We start from the raw sequence: 22436 nt of genomic DNA, 5'->3' as shown, positions 1-22436 counted from the left end.
GCATTTGTAAAAGTGTTTTTCCCTTCTCAGCCACCGTATACTCCCTCTAAAAAAATTTGCATGTGAAATAGAGGAGACCTCTAAAATAGCAATGCTAAATACTGTACTGACAGTTAGCCTTCAACAGTGCTTGAGTGCTAATGGGTTAACATGTTTTATGGTAATGTAGCAGAAGAAATTTGCTGATGCTTTCGAATATACACCTTTGCAATTCCAGGGAACTGTGGGATACTGAAATAATGGCTCCTTGGTCCAACTGCACTTAATCTCTGCACCCCAGCAGATCGACACATAAATGCCATTGAACACTGAATACTTATTATACTCAGATGGCTTTGAAAATGATGCCATGGCTGTTTTCTAAATTTGGAGCTTTATGGTGGTGATTTAAAGAACTAAAAAGGGATACATTTCGACACATAGGAAGTGTCCAATCTATCATTGACATGACCTTTCTCAAAAAACCAAAATGAACTTAAACAAGCTGTTTTACATTTCCCTGAGTTGATGATACTTTGCAGTTTGCTCGCATATATATGTCACTTTGATTACTAGAGAATCATCCCTGATAATGAGGTCACTAGAGTATACCTGTCAATGTGATATTATAACCAGTAATGGACATGTTGATAATCAGGTCCACACAATGACACTGAGTAGAAAATCATGTACCAAGGTATTTGTATATGGCTGAAGACAAGCAATCTAACCAAAAACTACGCCATTAGACAATTTTAATCAATACATTTCCAGATCAGCACACACACTCATGCACGCACACACTATCCAAGGACTTTAACCTCCACAAGAGAAAACCTTGAACCATGGAGCACACTGAATATTATACACCATTAATTTGCCTTAATGATTCAGATGATGATGGCACGGTTGGTCTGCTGATGTGATAGAACTGCAGGGTCTTAGAAGTGAGGGTACTTTGAGTTCAGATGGTAGGATATTTTTCTCTGTGTGATTAGCAATGCATATTTTTGCTCATTTGGATACATTCAAAAGACAAATTGTTGGCAAAAATGCTTGATGGACTGAAACCTTGCCAATGCTGTTCCTTCCAATATTTTTCTGAAGCCTTCAATGTTTATTCACTTCCTTCTGTCGTCTATCAACCTCTGTGTCCCCGTCAGGTGTCCTTTTCTTGACATCAGTGACAGCCATCTCCCACAATGATCTGATTAGGCAGTCTGTGGCAAATGAAAGAGCGACAACCTTGGGCAGCCTGTCAGACAGCCATGTTCCAGGACACTTCAGATAAATGTTACAATTACAATTTCAGCAGATATTCAAAGAACAAACATTCAAAAACTCTTCAAAATAGCAATAAAATCCTGTTCGAGGACATTTGAAAACTTGCGGTACAACAGATTCTATTGTCAATCAGATTACATTTGTTTGGATTGAGGGATGAGTTTTTTTTTTCCCAGTTTAATGAGAACATAAAGGATAAAACAGAACTTCAGGTTTATATGGAGTTTGGGAGGACGCTGGAGAACCCGGAAAAAAATTTCCACACAAGCACAGGAAGAACATGTAAAGTCAACCAAGAAAGGTCCAGTGAAGGAGTCCCACCTGGTAATTCCAGAGCCATAGGCTGTGTTTGAATACACTAACTAACGTACTATACACTACACAAAATTAGAGTATATACTGTCTACAATTAGTATTGTTAGGATGATTAGGGTGATGATTGTTTCCACCGAATTATACTTTGAAGTTTCCCAAGATGCATTTTGAACCTACGGCTAAAACCTGAATCACACTGAGGCTAATTATCTCCATTCATTCTCCACCTTTGTAAGTTCTGAAAGCATTTTAAGTAAGAATGTGACAAAGAAGAATGTAGAACATGAGGTCATTTGATCCATAACTCATGTAAAACACATTTCATGTCGATATTTCAGAGGTTTTTTGGAGACAAAACTTCTGGTTTACTTCAAAACAACATTTACAAGAGCTTTAAAAACTAATGGAAGACAAGAAGAGATGCTTTTTCACGGAAAAGGGGATGTTTGACTTTTAGCTCGTCGCCGGTCCCAGGACAAAAACTCGCAATGCATCATGGGGCGGTTGAGTATGACTAGTGTGCCCACCATGCACACTGATATAGTGTACATTCGGGTATTTCTCGAGTACTCATTCTTTCCATACTATCAAATTGGAACACACTACATACTAATTTTAACATTGGGCTTAGTATGACTAGTACATTAGTAAGCAATTCTTAATACAGCCATATTCTTCTAACCATGAGGGTTAGGGGTTAGGGTCGGGAAACCACATCATACAGTTTTGATCACATTTGTCTTCAGTAAGATTACTTAGAGGTGCAGTCTGCCAACTTGGAAAGATAACATTATTTGAGCTCACAAGACCTCTTAAGCTCTACCCTCTATCCACATGCTCCCATTGGGGCTACATCCAAAGCCACGCCCCCACAAGCTTGACCGCACATCTGATTTAAAAATAACAAAAACCCACTGAAGTCATTACCCATTCAACAGAAAGAAAGCAAACTCTGTATCACTTTCGAGGCCCTTTAGAAGTATCAGTTTTACTTGATATTTCAGGGAATGGTGTTACGTGAGGAACAACGAAAAGATAGTGGTTGGCATGGGTAGGACTAGACATGAAAGCATCTGATTGGTTCTTTTCATTCAGACCGAATAGCAAATATTGGTCGGAGTTTGTCAGCTTCTACAGAGGTCTGATTCCTTTTTGTTGCTTTTTCTGAATACATAATGTATTGAATACTCTCTGGATTGAAGGATTATTATATATAAGTGCTTACAGGTTTGCAGACTCTGCCTTTAACATAAATCATCCACTGAAGACAAGCTGGTACCAATCACAAATATCAAAAGATGACAATATACATAAAATAATCATATTGAATTGTATATGATAAATTGAACTTTAGATTGAGTGTAGACACAGTCGTCTCAGAGGTGATGTGATTAAGCAGCTGTTCTCCGTGCATTGTTTCATATTCTAAACAATTACATTAAAATTCAGCTCCTAAATTCAAATCAAATGTAACGGTGATATATGATCTCCAGAGGACACCTTTAGTGTCATTATGGTTATGCAGTAATGTATTCATTGCATTGATATGTCCACATAAAATATGTCCTACACAGCGACAGATTCAATGATGTGTCTACAATGTCAGTGTGCCTTGCTGACAGAATGTGAAATAGATGACAGCTTGTCACATGTCTCACAGCTACATACAAGAAAACACATCACATTGAACAACACATAACCTTACAATAAATGTTGTTAGCAACTGATAACCTTGTGACCTGTGCAACATTTCACACTATCGGATGGTCTTAGATCAAACTGTGTATGATGCTTTAGATGGTGTTCATTTAACTTGTCAATGGTCATTTTTTAATGGCAGGTAATTGCATTGTGGCCTGCAACCCACAGTACTCCTGCTCCTGTACTCCCATATTTTATGTGATTGTCTTTTCATGTCTGAATCTGAATATCAGCACTTCCTTTTTAACATTTAAGTTGCCTTATGTCCTTCAACATAGCTCTTTAGTGCTTTTTGTGTCAATCTATGACACCCATTACCATTACCTCCACCCACATCCTTTTTTAGATACATTTATTTAAATACCTGTACCTATGGTATCCAATATTATAAGAAAGAAATCACTCAAATCTATAATTTGGACCTATTTGCCAATTCATTCCAATCTCTGCAGGTGTGTCCGGGTCCCGTAGGATGGATTTATCGTTTATCCTAATGAAACCCACAGGCAACATTAACCAGTGCTGGAGTAGCAGGAAGAGTTGAGGGGCATGACTCGGGTGTGTCAAATCAAGGCCTAATGACCTGCAGAGAACACCATCATATAAAAGGAATGTGCTCGTCCCACCCTCTCACTGCCTGGCACTATATTCACTTGCTCAACTTTGGTATTTTTTTCCAACACATCATCATAGAAAGTTAAGTTCAGAACATTATATTAACCTAACACAAAATAATAATCAGTCCTTTTCTACGGTGGCTGGGAAGTGTCAGGTGAATGCATTTACAGAAACGAACACAAATGCAAACAAGTCACAACACGAATGCAAACCGGCCACAACGGAAGTGTTTCCGACGGACCGGTATTACAGTCGGACGGGTATTATGATATGATAGCCTGATATGAAAAATACAAGAGTATCCTAATCAACTTTCACTTACTTTCATACGCATTTCGATGTCTTCTTCTTGTTCTTAACTGTTCTGGTGGGTTACAAACATCCGCCAGAAATGTGTCCGTCTGTAATACCGGTCCGTCGGAAACACTTCCGTTGTGGCCATTTTGCATTCGTGTTGTGACCTTTTTGCATTTGTGTTCATTTCTTTAAATGCATTCACCTGACACTTCCCGGCCACCGGGTTTCCGCAACGGAAGTGTTTCCGACGGACCGGTATTACAGACGGACACGTTTCTGGCGGATGTTTTTAACCCACCAGAACAGTTAAGAACAAGAAGAAGACATCGAAACGCGTATGAAAGTAAGTGAAAGTTGATTAGGATACTCTTATATTTTTCATATCAGGCTATCATATCATAATACCCGTTCGTCTGTAATACCGGTCCGTCAGAAACACTTCCGTTGTGGCCGGTTTGCATTCGTGTTGTGACCTGTTTGCATTTGTGTTCGCATTTGTGTTCAATTAATGGGGAGATAATTGAATCGAATCGAACTGGGAAAATTAATCGTTAGATTAATCGATGCATCGAAAAAATATTCGCTAAATTAATTGTTTAAAAAATAATAGTTTATCCCAGCCCTAATCACAAGCACATCCCTCTACTTTCTCACGCAGCTTTCACGTCCAGCAGTGGCGGTATCGGTCCCCTTCGGAGGTAGCGTCCTGTTATACTCCCCGCAGCTTTCAGGACCAGCGGTGGTGTCTCTCTGCAGTGTCTCGCTAAAAGTCTCTTGCTCGGCCTAAAAATTGAAAGCACTCCCACACAGCTGGTGCTAATGTTGCTGATTGTTTTCAGTCTGTGGGGCGTTCAAGGTTGGTGGGATAAAACACTGCAAGTCATTAAAAAAAAACACAACAAAACACACAAGAAATAAAACATGCATTACAAATAAAAACTGACCCAATCACATAATAATAATAACTCAAGAGAGTACATTTAACATAAGATATGCCAACAAAGACTTGTGAACACTCCTCTCTGTGAGCAGGGCATGGAGTGGGCGTGGCCAAACACAGTAGTACACAGAACAGAGAAACAGCCTGATTAATAATGTGCGTAAGAAATGTCTTTGGAGTCTTATATCAAAATTTTGCCTTCAAGCATATGTAATATTTTTATGATTTATGCGTTTCATATCATGTTCTAAAGCACACGTGTCGAACTCAACGCCCAGGATCCAAATCCGGCCCTTCAGAGCATTTGATTCGACCTGTAGGAGAAAGTAAAAATTACAGTGACCACACAATTAATTATGTAAACTTACAAATAATTAATTTGTAAATTGTTGCTGAAAGAACTCAAAATGTTTCCAAAATCATGCAATTTTTCTTAAATTATTCCAAAAAATCTCCCAAATTTAATAAAAATTGGTCAAAAAATCAAAGGACATTTAAGTATATTTCACTTACTGCTTAGATATCGTTGATGCCTTCCATACTTCATGTATAATTTATCACTAAAAGTGCAAACTTAGGCACATTAATGTCAAAATTTGTTTGTTTTCCCGCCAAAAACCTGCAGCCCTCTTGTGATCAAACTGGTCCGTATTTGGCTGCCAAACTAAAAAGCATTACAATTACTATTTCTGCTTCAATCTTACCTCATAGTAAAATTGCATTTTAGTTTGCCATTTTATGTGCTTAGTTACTTGTTATCCAGTTATATAGAATGTTGTTACGTTATTACTAAAATGACGAGGAAGATTATGGCGGACAGATTTTGACGTTTCATTTCAGAGGAAACGAGTGATCGGACTTTAAAAATGATGTAGGGTGCAGCACTTGGATGCCACATTGACGTGTTTAATACAGATCCATGCATGGCTTCCAGCTGAACAAGGAAGAAACACAAAAACTGTGAAGTCTACATCATTACTGGAACAATGAGACGCTTTTAACCCCATAAAACTAGTTCAAAAATACATGAATGGCACACTTCCAGTTTGTTGAACATGGTAACCTCCACAACCGTGCACTTAAAGTGCTGTTCATTGCGTAGGCAGCTTCTGAATTCCCTCTCACTCCTATAGTATACTAGTAAAGTTTACATATGATAGTCTGCCAGTTGAGCTGTCTTTGTAATTTGTGTTAAGTATCCCTTTAAGCTCCAGAAGTTCATCCAAGGTTGTGCTCATTGTGTTCACCAAGGCTAACGGCTGCACCTCTCAGCACCCATAAAGCAAACATTAAACCGTGACGTGATTTTATTCACTCTTCTGATTGTGGGGATTTTGCTCTCAAACTCAACTGTGCAGGTAAACTGCATGGTTGAGTTTAACAACTTGAGCTTTATGAATAGAAATATGGCCCTTGGAGCATGTTCTGGCAGTGGTTTAAAGTTTACCAAAAGTCAGCTAGTCAGGATTTCAACACATTTACTGAATTTCATTCAGGCAAAATTCTGACTACAACATCAAAAAGGCACGAGTTCAACTAGAAACTGGCTAGTAATTACACCAGAATTTATGGACTTTAAATACTATATATATTTTTTCCAAAGAACCAAAGTATGTTGAGGCTTGATAGCAAATGTTTGAATGGTATGAAATGCTGATTATGTTTTTTTTAGGCCACTGGTTTGATTGGTTGTTTTTTTTTAAAGGTACACTGTTTCTCTTATTGCAGGGGAGTCAAAGTCATTTTAGTTCAAGGGCCAAATACGGAGCAGTTTGATCTCAAGTGGGCCACAGATTTTATGGGGGAAAACAAATCATTTTAAAATTATTTTGCCCTATAGTTTGCACTTCTACGTATACATAAATATGTAAGAAGCCGGCTATATTCAAGCAATACGTGACAGATATTAGTCTCAACAGGATCTTCACTTTACATCTTCTAGATTTTGTGACCAATTTCAATTTAATTAAGGGAAATATGATGTAATAATTTGAGGAAAATTTAAGGTTTTGTAAGAACTTTGACTTTTTGTTCAACAGTTAGACATTAAAAATGGCTACGATCATGCAATATAAGCACCAGGAAAAGTGTGAGTATGATTTACATAATGATTGATGCTTTCTCTGTTATTTCTCCTGCAGGTCAAATTGGATGCTCCAAAGGGACGGATTTGGCCCCTGGGCCTTGAGTTTGACACTTGCATCTTTATGTATACTTTCAAATCAATCCCCAATCCTTTCACAATCACTTTTGAATATATCCTTAAAGCAATTTTGTTCCCAAACAACATCTAGCCTGCAAAATATACATTCACCATTTTGCATGTGTTAAAAATGTAAGCAGAAACCTAGATGCTATTCGGTATGAAATGTAGTAGACATGAAGAATTGAAAACATGTAGACAAAGTGCAGAAAGGACAGGGAAAAAGACAACTACACGGCAGGCATCTGCAATTTGCTGTGAGAGCAGTTGTGGAGTTCAGTATTAACATAACTCCCAACATGAGTTCATCCACTAAATTGCAAGAAAGTAGTCCCTGATGTTCCAGTGTTGAAGAACTTTGTGTCTGTACAGCAGTTCACTTGGCTGAAAGCCTGCTCTCACAGTTATCTAACCAGGATATGAGCCGAGGACAACTCGTCGGCTTTACCCAAGAAATATTGGAGCTCAAGAGAGGAGATTCTGATTGCCCTGGTTCAGCTTTTTCAGCCAAAATTTCAAAAGCCTTTTTTGAAAATGATCATTTATACATATTTTTGTAATGCAAATGATTTCTTGCAAGCTTTATTCATGCATGCTCTTTCTAGAATAATCTGTAACTTGACCATAAGAGGGTACCAAGTAGTCAAAGCCTGAATCCTAGCCATAAGCGGGACATGTTAATGTGTAAGAAAAAACTACCCAGTGTAGTCCATTAAGATTTCACTCTTTTTAACAGCACGGTTAGCATGACGGTTAGCATTTTGAGAGATAGCAGTTATCGATTTCAGCGTTATCTTGAGTTCTGTTTTTCATGTCTTGGCATGATAAAATTCAAAATGTTTTTGGGCCACCTTGTACAAAGGGTCTGCAGCGTTTTTGCCTTTAAAGTTGAGGATGCGGCCAATGCGGTGGTACGCTCTATGTGTGATTTTTCAGTCAGTCACACACACATGTCCAGTGAAAGTGGCTGTCGTGAGGCAGAATATTAGTGACAGTCACCCCTACAGCAGAATGACTGAACTGTAACAGCCACTGAACATCACGTTGAACTGAACGTTCAGAAACCAGCTTCGGATAATATGGGGAAAGTGAAGCTCCACAGCTTTAATAACAGGACGGAGGCGTCATGGTCCGCAGGACGGTGTTTGATTGTGGAGGGAAATTGCTTGGGATCAAGTGACAACAGAAGTTATACATCTGATGAATATTTGTTTTTATGTATATATAAAATAAGATTGCTGTTTGTTTAAATAAAATCAAATAAATGGCAGTTTGTGGAGCGGTGCTGGCTTGTATGCATTTGTGGGAAGGGCGAATAAACAGTACAATAAGGTTTAAAATGTAACATTTCTGCCATTTTTTAATAGTAGTTAATAATAAACAGCATAAAGTTGACAAAACCCTGCTTTAGGTTCATCAGGAGCAATCGCACACTGGACTCTGAGCCTGACAGCTCACGTCTCTCTCTCACACACACACACACGAAGAGAGCGAGAGCACGCTCTGAAACACTCCGAATAAAGTAAAAATCAGCCGGTTAATGGTTAATCGTGTCTGGACTCGGACTCCGATCGATGTGATCTTTGCTGAGGCGATGGTGCATGGGAGCGGACTGAGCGCAGTATCAGTCTGCTTCCAGTAAAACTTGACTATAAAATGCTGTAAATGGACTGATATACAGACACGGGGCAGTTAGGAGTAGACTTAAAGGTCCAGTATCCTGCTATTTTTCACCTACTGTATCTCCATTTGTTCTAAGAACCCCAACAACATAGTATTTGAGGTTTATTTTCCCAAACTCACCTGTTTTCCAGAGTTTTAGACTCTGAAAAGTGACTTTTTGAGATGTTTAAAAATAAGCTGTTTTGGATCCTACTTATGCATATTCTAGAGTAGGCGTGTCTGTAGACGCTGACTTCATGCCTCGCAAGAGCGAGGCAGATCAGTGATCACCAAAGCAATTTTCTTTTTGCTATCCACATGCTGTTGTTATGGTTTTCTGCCAAAAAACTGCACATTGCAGTAAAACACATGGCTATTTAAGCGGCTATTGTGATTGTGAGCCCATCTCAGGCTGTGTGTTCGTCACAGCAGCAGCAGCAACAGCAGTCAGCTGCTTCAAACACTGGAGTGTTAAGCTGCTAAGTCACATTCTTCACCTCCTTATCTCTATTAACTACAGGAATAGAGCATTGAAGGTGATAATTATTTGTTTTGTCCAACCTCTGCGTCGCATTGTATCACAAACACGTCAGATCAAGTCAAAGGTGATACAAGGCAATATAACGGTTACTAAAAATGGAACTTCTCCTTTAGTTCTACATCGTTGCTGCCCACTGCTCCTCAGGGAGGAGTTAAATGCAGAGAGCACATTTTGTGTATGTAGATCACATTCCTTTAGCTTCGAGAGAGTGGGGGTGTATGTTTACTGTGGAGGCGCGGCCGACAGCAAGCACTTCCTGGAGGGGGCGATTCAGACTTTAGAAATGTCACTGAAGTTTTTCCGCAGAGGGCAGAGCAGCAGCTCAGAGAGCAGGACTAGTGAGGATTGCTCAGAGATGCAGGAAGGAAGCCCAATAATACTTTGGGGGTGTTTTTGATAAAGGATTGACATTGTAATAAGGTTAAAAGCTCAAAAAATTAATTTAGCATGAAATAGGTTATTTAATGTAGAGATGGAAATTTGTCTGTTGAAACTGATCAGAATACAGGGAAATCTCGGTCAACAGGAGTACAGCAGCCCACCCACCTGCCAGCTCTGATTGGCCGAGTCATTTGAAAGACACCCTCATCAGCCAATACAGTGCGGCCTATGTGACAGTGTAGCCTTTACGTGGATTTTTCTTGTAAAATTGCAAAATTTTTGGAATGCGGCCAATACAGTGGTGCGTTCAAAATACGGCAGTTTTTCGGTCATGCTATGATGCTCTCTTGGTGCATAACCTGCCACATGGTAGCTTATGGCAGGTATGAGAGATTAATGTATGGCTGTATAGTGATTTTCCACATTTGCTCTTAAATTTACTGTTCCAGAATGTGTTTTTTGTTCACAAGACAGCATTATATGTTCAAAATACTTTCAAGTATGTTAAATGTGGAAAAATGGAAAAGCTTTAACCCATTTTGCTGAATGTGGGTGTCATCAATTCTATGCATTAAGCATCACCCTGTAAAGGATGTTTTTTAGTTTCAGGATAAAGATCAACATTATAATTGTAAGTTAAAAATAAAAAAAATGCTAAACTTGTATACAGTCAACATTTTTCTAAAGGGAGGGGTCAGGGATTTTTGTAAATAAAATAGACAGTTATCAGTAAACAATGAAATAAGTGCATATCAATCGCTCATTGTGGATTTAATGTCAGCTTATATTTTAAAATTGCTTTCATTGAGTGTCATACCTGTTTCTTATCATCCTGCTGGCCATCAGTGAGATTCATTAGTATTTTCAGACAGTTGAATGACCTCACAGGCAACAAGCTTTATTAAAACTGTTGCTAATATCTTTTTCATTAACTTCAGATTTGATGGCCTGATATTAGCTGATCACTTGACTTGATCCCTGTGTGCAGAGGTCAGGAGCTTTAATTTGCATGAAGCCATCACACTTTAAATGCAATATTGTGAAAATGAAGCCTATATGTGATGGACAACTAAGTCAGTTGAATTCCGTTTTAGTTTCATTCTGAGGTTCCTTTATCATGCACTGGCAGTTCACATCATTAGGCTCTATGCAAGAATACTCAGGACTATTTGAGATGTATAAATGGCCAAAAGCAGGGAACATTTACCCTCATACGTTGGAAGCTCCTCCTAATTGCACAAACGTGGCTTACATGATTTACCAGTTCCATTTAGCACATTCATTTTAAGACCGAACAAAACTGCATGTAAAAAAAAATAGTGATAAAATACAACAAACAAATAATTAAAATGTTAATTTTCTCTTTTACATGCAATGGGAAGGAAGTAAACTTTTAAGCAAGGGGTGGCCAGATGGGGACAAGGCTTTTTAATGAGGTAATTTACAAATAGAATATAATGTTTAGTTTCTCTATCAATGTCTCTAAGGAATAAACCTTCTTGTTGATACTTTTCTTGAACCGCTGTCATGGAAGTGAGGCGGTAAAGGAAAGGTAGGAACCAAGCACAGAGAGGGTGATGGCAATCATGAGTAACAATTCAAACACCAGTTCCATTTGATTCAAACCACAAAACTCAAAGGAACAAAATTATTATTATTTATTTATTTTTAAATTCAAAAGAAACAAACCTTATATAAATATAAGGTAGTTTTACCCTTCTGATGATGTGTTGTTGCAATAGTAATATATATATATATATATATATATACTGTATTTTGCACAGATTTTGGTAAACATGTACAATATAGGCACATAGGACACTCTCTACCCCAGGTCTTTCTTCTCCAACCCCTAACCCTTTTTTTTCTTTCACATCCACTCAACACCCACAACACCACCATTGTCTTCCTTCAAGAGACTCACTTCCTTAAATCAGAAGAAAAATCTCTGACAGACTCAAATTTTAACAAAATATATAATTTGTGTTACAATTCTAGACAAAGAAGAGTCTCGATGCTTTTCAACAAAAAGTTACTCTTTAATATAATCAACTCCACCATTGACCCAGAGGGTAGATATATTATTATCAAAGTGGTCATCTACAGTATAATAAATGTTTTATAGTTCTAAATCTCTATGCCCCCAATAATGACGATCCTGATTTCTTCCATAGAGTTTTTCGGAGTTATCAGACGTTTCTGCAGACTCATCTTAAATCATGGAAGGGGATTTTTTTATCTGGTGCTTAACACATCATTAGACAGATCCAGTAAATGCCCAAATACAAAACCATCCCAATCTGCTAAAGTGTTAATGAATTACATAGAAGATTTTGGAAAAGGAGATGAATCGAGAATGAACAACCCAACTAAAAAATAATACACCTCCTTCTCCCGTGAGCATAAATCTTTGTCCCGAATTGATTTCTTTTGTTCAAACAATTCCATCGCACATAAGGTTTCCTCAAAAATACATCCTATAATTATTAGCAATCATGCCCTGATATCCCTCACCCTGCAGTGTGACTTTAATCAGAAATTATCCTCACTATCATGTTTTAACACTTCATTACTTAATTGCATTGATTTTGAAAAAATTACATGGAAAAAATGGGAGGACTTTCTGTTAACAAACGACTCCCCGGAAGTATCACCGTTCTTACTCTGGGAAACTGGCAAGGGTGTCATCAGAAGGAAAATTAAATCATGCTGTTCTTATAAGAAAAAACAAAAACAGATAGCAGAAAAGGTGTTTTAATTCAAAATTAAGAAAATTACGGAAGAAATACGCAGCAAACAAAAACTTCGACTACAATAATAAATCAGGCAAATACTTCAGCTTAAACACAACAAAGAAATTTCCTTTAGAGCAGCAATTTCGAATAACTCAGGTCAAACTTTAAACTTACCTCTGGACATTAAAAAGGTTTTTCATGATTATTATCAAAACTTATACTTATCAAACTTAAACCCTGACCCTGAAGATATTGAAACCTTCCTCAATAATTGAAACCTACCACAGCTCACCATAGAACAAAAAACCACCTTAGACTCACCATTAACCTTACAAGAACTACAAAATGCTTTGGATAACATGTCGACAGGCAAAGCACCCGGTCCAGATGGGTTCCCTGCTGAATTCGTAAAACACTTCTGGTCAATGCTGGCTCCGCTTTTTTTTAGAGTAGTAACATAGATTAAAAATAAAGGTTATGTAGGAGGTCACATGAATACAGTGAACATAACATTATTACTTAAACCAGACAAGAACTCCATGTTACCCTCTAGCTACCGTCCTATCCCATTTATTAACTCACACGCACTCACTTCAAGGTTAGAGAAAGTAGTTCAGTCAATTATATACCAAGACCAGATAGAATTTATTAAAAACAGACACCACAGACAATGTGAGAAAACTGTTTAATTTGATCAACATGGCACAGAACTCTAAAAAACAAACAATAATCTTGTCACTTGATGCAAAAAAAGCATTTGATTGTCATCTGGTCATTCCTCCTTGCTGTCCTTGGCAAATTTGGCTTTGGACAATCATTGCTGGCTGGATGCGCCGGGCCCTGTGGGCGCTGTGTCAGGGCTTGAATGTCTCGGGGGTGGGTCTTTGGGTTGAACCTCTCGGGGCGCGCTCTCCTACCGTCTGCTCTAGAACTGGCCACGGTTCAGTGTGGCGCCGTGCTACCTTGGGCGAAGTGGGACTGGTGGCCAGGGGCCTGTTGTCCTCTGGGCTGTGCTGGTGTCGGGGGGGGCGTCTCCTGTCGACACATGGATGATTCGAGGTAGCCTCAGTGGGGGAGGGAACTATGCTGGCGGCTTTGGTGTAGGGTGGCGATGCCTGGCTGGGGGCGCTTGGGTTTGCCAGCTTATCGATCCATGACTGGTGGGGTGGCCCTGCTTGGGCTTGTGAACGGTGTTGTATTGTTGGGCCACACTTGCCACCAAACTAGCTGAAAAGATTTCACAACACATTAAGCACAATATGCACAACTATAACATTACGTCTCACTCTCACTTTAAATCAGTCAAGTGCTTACCCTTCCATAGGGAGGGCTGGTGATGGTCACATTTATGCAATAAAATAATTTCATTTATTTAATTGCAATAACAAAACATGCACTGCTGTCTTTAAAAGATTGCACTTCTTGTACTGTTGACCTTCGACAGCATGTGCAGACAAAGTAAGCAAAATAAAAATAATAATTACCCATATTGTAAGGTCAGGGCAAGAAACCTGAAGAATATTTTACTCCACCAGTAGTTACCATTGTAAAACCATTAACAAAGTAAATATAGTAATGCAATGCTTGCGGCAGAGCAGTTTTTCAATCCAACTTTTACGTATATAGTGCCTTCTTCAAACCTAAGAACCCTTTGGATTGGGTCGACCTGTCTACGACTGAAAGCCTGTTCAATTTCCACTGGGATCCAGTGCTACCATAGCCACGTTTCCAGCACCGCCCATGATTCAAAGCCAGGACGTTTATTCAAGTGTAATTATTAGATATTATAAATATTCACAATCCATAAAGACTTACTTCATTAGAAATTTTCCTTTCATTCGAAAAAACTAAACGAAACATGTACAATCCTTTTATCTTGCATTTGCTTTCCATATGTGCTTTTTTTTTAACAAATCTTTCCAAGATGACATAACTAGAGTTTGCCAGCCTTCATGGCTGATTTAAACATTTGTTATGAGTGAGTGAAACCATGGCTTATCCTCTCCCACTGAAGCATTCAACACACATGCAAGCGTGGTCTAGCAAGCGTGCGTTTGCATGATAAAAAAAATGGGGGGGTGAGGGGAGATAAGAGCTTCTGCCACAAGGGGCGGCAATATGTTTGTCATAAGCAATGTTCAACTATACAAGATAACATATCATTTGATATCATGCTAAAGCAAGGTACACACATAAGGATTTTCTAAATCTTAAGAGATTTTGTATCTGTCACAGAACCCACACATGAAGATAAATCTAAAAAAAAAAAAAAAAATGGAAGTTAAACAGTTTTGATTGCAATGTGTGTGGTGTGCTCTGATAACCTCCTAGCTTGAAATCTCACATGATCAAACGTGATCTAACAAAACCAAAGAAGAAGAAGCTGTTTCCTGCGCAACAACTCCAAAACACCAGACGAAGGATGGAAGTTGACGTTCAAGAGGAGGGAATACTGGTGGTTTTGGCACTGGTGGAAAAAAACCCAATATGAGAAGATCATGGAGACAGAGTGACCACAGACATTATAGCCTACCTAGCAAGCTAAAAGTCATGGGTAGAGTTTGAGATTATTGCCAGGGGTGGGCAAAAGACAAAATATGATTAAATATATAGACCATCTCGAGATTCTGGAGATTCGCACTAACCACAATATGTGTAACGTATACACCATGCAAAAAAAATTAGTAACATAGTTGATAATGTTGACTGCAAAATGTGTGTTGATGTGTCATTTAATGCTGTAAATTGATGAGAAAATCAGGCCGGTGGCCGCTTTCTGCTTCATTTCTGCTGCAGTACCACACATGAACTACTGGTGCAGTATCGCTTTAACATTTACATTGTGAAGAACAATTGCACAACAGAAGAAGAACCAATCTAAAGTCTCAAAAGTTTAGGACCATTTCACTAAAAACTTATATACTATACACCTGAGGTAGAACTTACAGTACTGTTAGAATCAAAGCAGGAGAAAACAACTTTATAAAACTCAATAACATTTCAACATGGTTTCACTGCAGGAAAACTGGAATGAAAACTTTTGACTGATATGGGGGGCCCCCACAAACTCTGCATATGCAAGAGGTGGGTTTTTCTCAGCTCTGGGTTAATGCTTTTAGCCTTGTATATAAAAGCTAAACGTAGCTTTGGAAGCTATCAAGAAAGACATTGTGCATGGTAAATTGCATTAAAGCAGCACAGCCATGTTTGTTTACAACAACTTTGTTGTTCGCCTGCTTCCATGCCTGGTCGCTTTTGATTAGGTACATTTCGTTTTACGTCACTTCTCTGATTCAGGACTCCTATGCTTTCCCCACACATGAAGATTCTTGGTTGTAAATATTGAACAGGTTTAATATCTACAATTGTTAGCTCTGACCCTCTTTTGGAGGTGATTCTCTGGACAAATTCACTCTTAACCTTTGGTTGGGAAGGAGGAAAATCAAGACAAAAACAGCCTGATTGTCTTGCGTCTATGTGCATAAAACTGTTGTGTCTATGTGCTTAAAACTGTTGGGACATTGACGATATGATTTTTACAGTAAGTTAGTGATTAACTGTTGTGTTTTCCTAGCCACAGCTTAAATTATTCAACAATGTTTTGATTTTTGGTGATGTCCGGTTTTTATTGTTACCTTATAATGGCAGAATTTATCTTTTTTTACTGTGAGCTCATCAGATTAGGATAGCATGTGCTTGTTACATCAGTTTTGGGCTCAATCCAAACAGTGTCAAAGTAATTGTTGGCATCCATCAATACAAATCTGGATATTTGTAAATGCTCCGAACACATGATTTAGGCTGTGAAGTGTCAAAAGCACATTAATTTACTATTTACAATCCTCAGTGCGATTATTTACAACATAAGTAATTTGTGATGCCCAAATAAGGAAAAGGAAACATGTTCACTCTTCCCTGAGGTGATAACTATGCAGTAGAAGAATACTGGAGAATTATGCAAAACTCCAAGTCAGGACTATTCATGTTTTTTTATTACTCCCCCTTAAAGCAGCGGTGTAAAATAGGTTACAATAGACCATGATGCCTCACTGCTGGAATATACATGAAATTTGGACAAACAATCATCACTTTTCCATTTTGGATTATGTCATTTCTAATTAGTGTCTCTTTTTGTCTGAATTTGAATGATGTAATGTTGCTGGAGCTCTCAAATGCACGACAATATGCTAAAGCCTGTACTGATCCACACTTACCAGCTTTATTCCAATTATTGAATAATTTATCCGCCTAAATTTGCACCATGTTGCATCAGAAAGAATCGAAATAATAATGAAAAAAAAAAGCAAAAAATTCTTGAAGTAGAAATAACTCAGCATAAATGTTTCAGTGGATTCTCTGTGCTACTTTTCCACATCCAGACAGGGCCACCACTGACATGAGGGGTTGACTGTGCCTCACAGTAATATCAAGCTCTAAGATATTTGAATAATGGAAGAAACAGAGTCTTCTTTTCAAATCGTCAGAGTGGGTTTCTGTCAGGAGGGAGACCAAGGAAGGCAGCCTGAGAGAGACAGAGGGAGAACTTTGGTCAGTATTCACTCTGACAGGAGTGACATTTCTATTCTTGTTTGTTTGACAGAAACCTATTGTTACTGACTTTTCAAACTAGTTAATGCACATCAGACCTATCAAGAAACACAGGGCTGATATTTATATCAGTCAAAACAGCCACCCAGAACACTGAAAGCAGCTTGATTTGCCTTGTTTTCACTAAATTACATAGTATGTATGACAATATCTCTTAATAGACCAATTCATTCTGTGAGAAACTGTCAAAAAGGACAGCTCGTAAGCTTCTTTTATGAGCCTACGGTGACTGCACATCCTTTACGGATGACAACAGGGTCCATTTTCGGTGACATATCGACTTTATGAACTGTTTCAAGTAGCCACAGATATGCACATTCAGGACTTTGGGAGTGCACAACTCTTAGCTTGAGTGCATGAGTCTCTGAACAAGGTGGGAAGGAAATGCAAAGAATGGCTAATGGGAGACCCTGTTCTCCAACATATTCATTTTTAAAGAGATAGATTACCAATGCAGCAAGACTCTCAAAGCCAGGCAGCCTGAAAGCCATTACAATGGTGTTACATTTTCACATATTATTAATTAATCTCACCATGAAAGGTGCGTGAAGCCACCTCAGAGAAGACCCTGTCGCATGCCCCCCCACAAACACTTTGTTCTCAAGAAAGATAGAGCAGCGATAGAAATTGCAAAGACTCTTATCACCCTCCACCCTTCCTGGTGGATATTCATTGTTCCTGCTGTCAAAAGCAGACAGTCCAGAAACACTCATGACAACGGTATCCTCTAGATGTATGCCCTTTCTCTTCTTCTGTGGTACCTTGGACTATTAGAGATGTGTAAAAAAAAGTGTTAACATGAATTGAAAGGTGGTTCAGTCACAAAATAGAAAAAGTTTCCAAACCATACTTTGCTGTTGTGTAAGTAAACAAATGAATGTATTGCAAAAACAATTACATTTGTATTAGATTTACTTGTAAAATGTATGAAATATATAAAAACCACAAAATCAATCAGAAACATAAATACAAAATGCTGGAAGAACAAAACAAAGAATATTATTTCCTACCATATTATTGATTCATTCAATAACCACAACAGTTCTAGTAATTCAAATTCTAGTCCATACCCCTAATTAATGAATGATGTAATGATGTACTGTATATGCACACACAACAAAGTGTGTGCATGGTTTTCAGGCGGTGATGAGGAGTATGATGTGATAATTTGGACAAAGAAAAAAATAAACCCAAAAAATCTTGGTATATGAATATAAATAAATAAATAAACAACAACAATGCTTTGGTATTTAAAATTTAAAATGTGCCACTCTGTGAATAGAATGCAAACACAGAGACTGAAATTTAAATTAAAAACCATTTTTTTTTTTTTTTTTAATCAAACTTAAACAGTCTATACAGCCCAAATATAAGATATGTCATATACAAATTGTTTATAAAAAAATAAAGTAAAATCTCAACAAATCATACAAAAATTGGAAAAAAAAAAGAGTAGGGCAAAGTATACACTTTCTTTAACTCATCAGTGCATCTCACTTTATATCATTGCATATTATATCTAGGCAAATATCCATATGAATATATAGTCAATTTGTATACCACCTTGTAATTAATCAATATTGGATGAGAGGGAGTGCTGTTGTGCTTAAATAATATAATGAAATGAATCATTGTCGGCCGATGTGCGCTCCTGGCCAGATGTTCAATGGCCATACATTTATACATATCTATTGTATATACCAAAGAAAACCTAAAAACATTAAGTCTCTAGATGCTTATAACTACTTGTTATGAACGGGCAGGTAGGCGGGCTGCTGTACTCCTGTTAACAAAGGTTTCCATGTATTTCCGCGTATTCTGATCAGTTTCAACGGATGGGTTTCCATCTCTACATTAAGTCTCCCCCTCACTGTCCCACGTCTGCATATCAGTCCATTTACAGCCTTTTATTGTAACTTTTTACAGGATCCAGACTGAGATAACGCTCTGTCCGCTCCCGTGCACCATCGCCTCAGCAGCAATTACGTCAAAAGTGTTTCAATCACTTGCCGATGCTGGTACAATGCAGTTCTCCGGTTGTTTTGCATCAAGCCTGCGCGCGCATGCACCTAATTTAGTATGCATACGTCACATGAAATGGGTCTATTGTTGTCCGATAGTATCCCACCTTTAATAAGTACTGTATACTCCTGAACGACCTCTAAATAAGTGCTGTCAAGTGAATGAGTTGAGAGCGTGAAAGCGCATGTGGGACTTTTTTTTTTAATGAAATTACCAAAGCACTGTTGAACCACCGAGTGAATTAGTGAAAAGGCTGTGTGAAACAAATATTGCAACAGCTCAGAAAAAAAGTTAATGGTTGTTAGAAGTCAGAGCTCGGTGTCATGGCTTTTTAAAAAGAGTTTTTATTTGTTACGTGTGGTTTGCCCGTTGGTTACAGTTAATGGCCATCCATTGTCCACCTGCCTGACCATGGCTAATTAATTAACATGGTTTTGTAAAAAGTAATGAGATTAATTTGTTTTTCAAGGCCAGGCCAGGCAATATTGCCACGAACAGAGTAGACTGCAGAGGCATTGGTCAATGGAAAAGTGTAGTGTTAAGCAGCAAACAAACAAAAGAAGGAAACACAGCTGGAGAAAGAAACCGTTTCCATGTCACAAGTATCCAGGGTCAGAGAAAAACAGAAATACATGCTCTAGGGGGAAAACAGGGAGTGGTCACCGTGAAATACCCACTTTTTGTTATTCATGCAGATCTTTGCTCTTAGAATGAAATGAAATCATATGCAGTGCAAAGGATGCCATATAGAACACAGATAAGGAGGTTATTGCCGAGGGGAAAGAGACTCTAATCGTCAATATTCAAAAGCATTTTCTACACAATTTACATATCATGATTCTTTTTCCAAGCAAATATTACACAGGACCAGCAGCCACAGTGGATGAGGAATTAATAGAGTTCTGCTGCTGTCAATCCTGTTGTGTTTTTACTGGCCATACCGCTGCTAGTGAGCGAAGCAAAAGCTGATTAAATTTGATAGAGGGCGAGGAAAAGGAATATGTACACAGAGGCACGTGTGTAAATTATCTCCAGGGTAGTTGTCAGGGAAGAGAATGGCTGCGTGTTAGTGGAAGTGATTTTATTTTTACTAATCTGAGAAAAACAGGAGAAAAGCATGGTGGTCCAATTTTGACAGGTGTGGATGTATTTACAGTGTGACAATGGGTGTCATGGGTGAGGGACAGTAATGCTTTGACTTTTATTTCATTTTGTTTCTTTCAGCACAGCTGTGGAGCAGTGGTTACCCTGTAACCTTGCTTTCACCACATAATGTGTAGTGTCTATGCACACTGAATGCTTGATCTTCCCTTGGCCCCATTCGTCAACAAATCAGGATTCACTAAGGAATCCAGTAAATAACACCGGTCCGTCATCGGGCAGATTAGGTGTCAGCTAACTTCCGCTCCACCCCATGTGCCGTATAGCAGCCCCGGGGGCCCTGTGTCCCGGGAATGATGGGTAATAAAAATGAATCATAGATGAAGGCCAGAGACAGGGTGCTACAGGAAGAGTCTTGATGCATTAAACAGGAACAGTCGATATGTCCTCTTGTGATAATAGAGCATACAGAAGCCGACACTGAGCTATTTAACGCTTGTCAATCCAAACTACCTAGTGCTGCAACAGCATTCCTAAAAAGCTTGCGTGCCGCAGCTTAGGAGTTATCAGCTTCTGTACTGTTGACATCAGTATGAGAACACAAAGGCTGCTGTCTTGAACGCACAATTTGACAAGAATGGAACGAGGAAAACGTTTGCATCAAATATAAAGTACACCATTATTAAAGGGATCCTCCACTGTTTTTACAAGTTTGTCCAAAAATCTTTAAAATGTACTTATTAGAAATGTATGCCTAACAAAACACATCATTGTGCACCATATAGATTGAATTGCTTTTATAAAAATGGTACTACTTAACAGATTTAGAGCCTGTCTTCCTCCATCTTGAAATCACATGATTGATGATGTCACACGGCCCCACTGCCTGTAAACAACCCATTGTTTTCTAATGGAGTGAAGCATTCAGAACGAGATCATTTACTGCTTTTTCAGTCGAAATGACAACTTGTGCTGCTTTAGATTGTTCTAAAAAAAAAAGCAGGAAAAGTTAAAGATGCCGATGGAGAGTAAAGGTCCCTTAGGAGAGCTCTTCTTCTCTTCTTCATTGTCTTTTACCACTGAGTTGAAACTGTTGCTTCCTGTGTTCACAACTGTTTTTATCCTCTTTGGGTAAACAAAAGAGGGTTACATCGGCATCTTTATCTTTTCCTGCTTTTTAGAGGACAAGTTGTCATTTTGACTGGAAAAGCTGCCCAATGATCTAAAAAGCAGGCATCATCAACATCATCAATTACGAGATTTCAAGATGACAGAACACAACTGTAAAGTAGTTCAATTTTTAAAAAGCAATTAAATGTATATGGTGCATAATAAGGTGTTTTGTTAGGCAGTGGCGCCACCAGCCAGAATCCTGTACGCAATGTGCGTACACATTTTTTTCCCAACGTGCATACTGTTGTGCTGAGCGTTCATTCAGCTGTTAAAGGCGGTCATACACTGTGTGATTTTTGACCCATTTGAGCCAAATTTTGACTCGTGCATCTATTTTTTTTTACATGAGAAGTGATTTACACCTCACGAGCAGCTCCTGATCAGCAATCGTATGGTCGGAAGGAAATCAAGCATGTTTGAAATCCTGGTCGCTCCTCGTGAGGGTATCACACTGTTGAAGCAGTGCCACGGACCGACTTACCTCAGACTCTCACACTGTGCATGCGAGAACACCGTAGGACCACTGTAAAATTGACGGACTGTACTGCCTACGTCTTTCCAGCCAGTTCCTGATCCATCACTTCGCTTTTTGCTGAGATTTGCGAGTGTCTCTCCACTTCCGGGTTCCATTTTAATGGCGACGCTTCAGAGTTCTTTTTCTTCATCTAATTTGTACGTTGCATTTCCAGAAACAAGACCCCTACTTTCCGTGTATGGACAAACAGTTTGAGCAGTCAGATCTTGTCAGAGTGTCAGTCCGTATGGTGTGAGAACATGATTCGTGAGCTGCACACATTCAAGTTCTGCAATTGAGTCGTACAGTTTGAGCTGGAGGTCATTAACTGAAAAAAATCACACGGCGTCTGCTTGCCTTTA

Source organism: Gouania willdenowi, chromosome 10 (genome assembly GCF_900634775.1).
Source record: "Gouania willdenowi chromosome 10, fGouWil2.1, whole genome shotgun sequence".
Taxonomy (NCBI): Eukaryota; Metazoa; Chordata; class Actinopteri; order Blenniiformes; family Gobiesocidae; genus Gouania; species Gouania willdenowi.
This window is presented reverse-complemented; position numbering follows the sequence as displayed.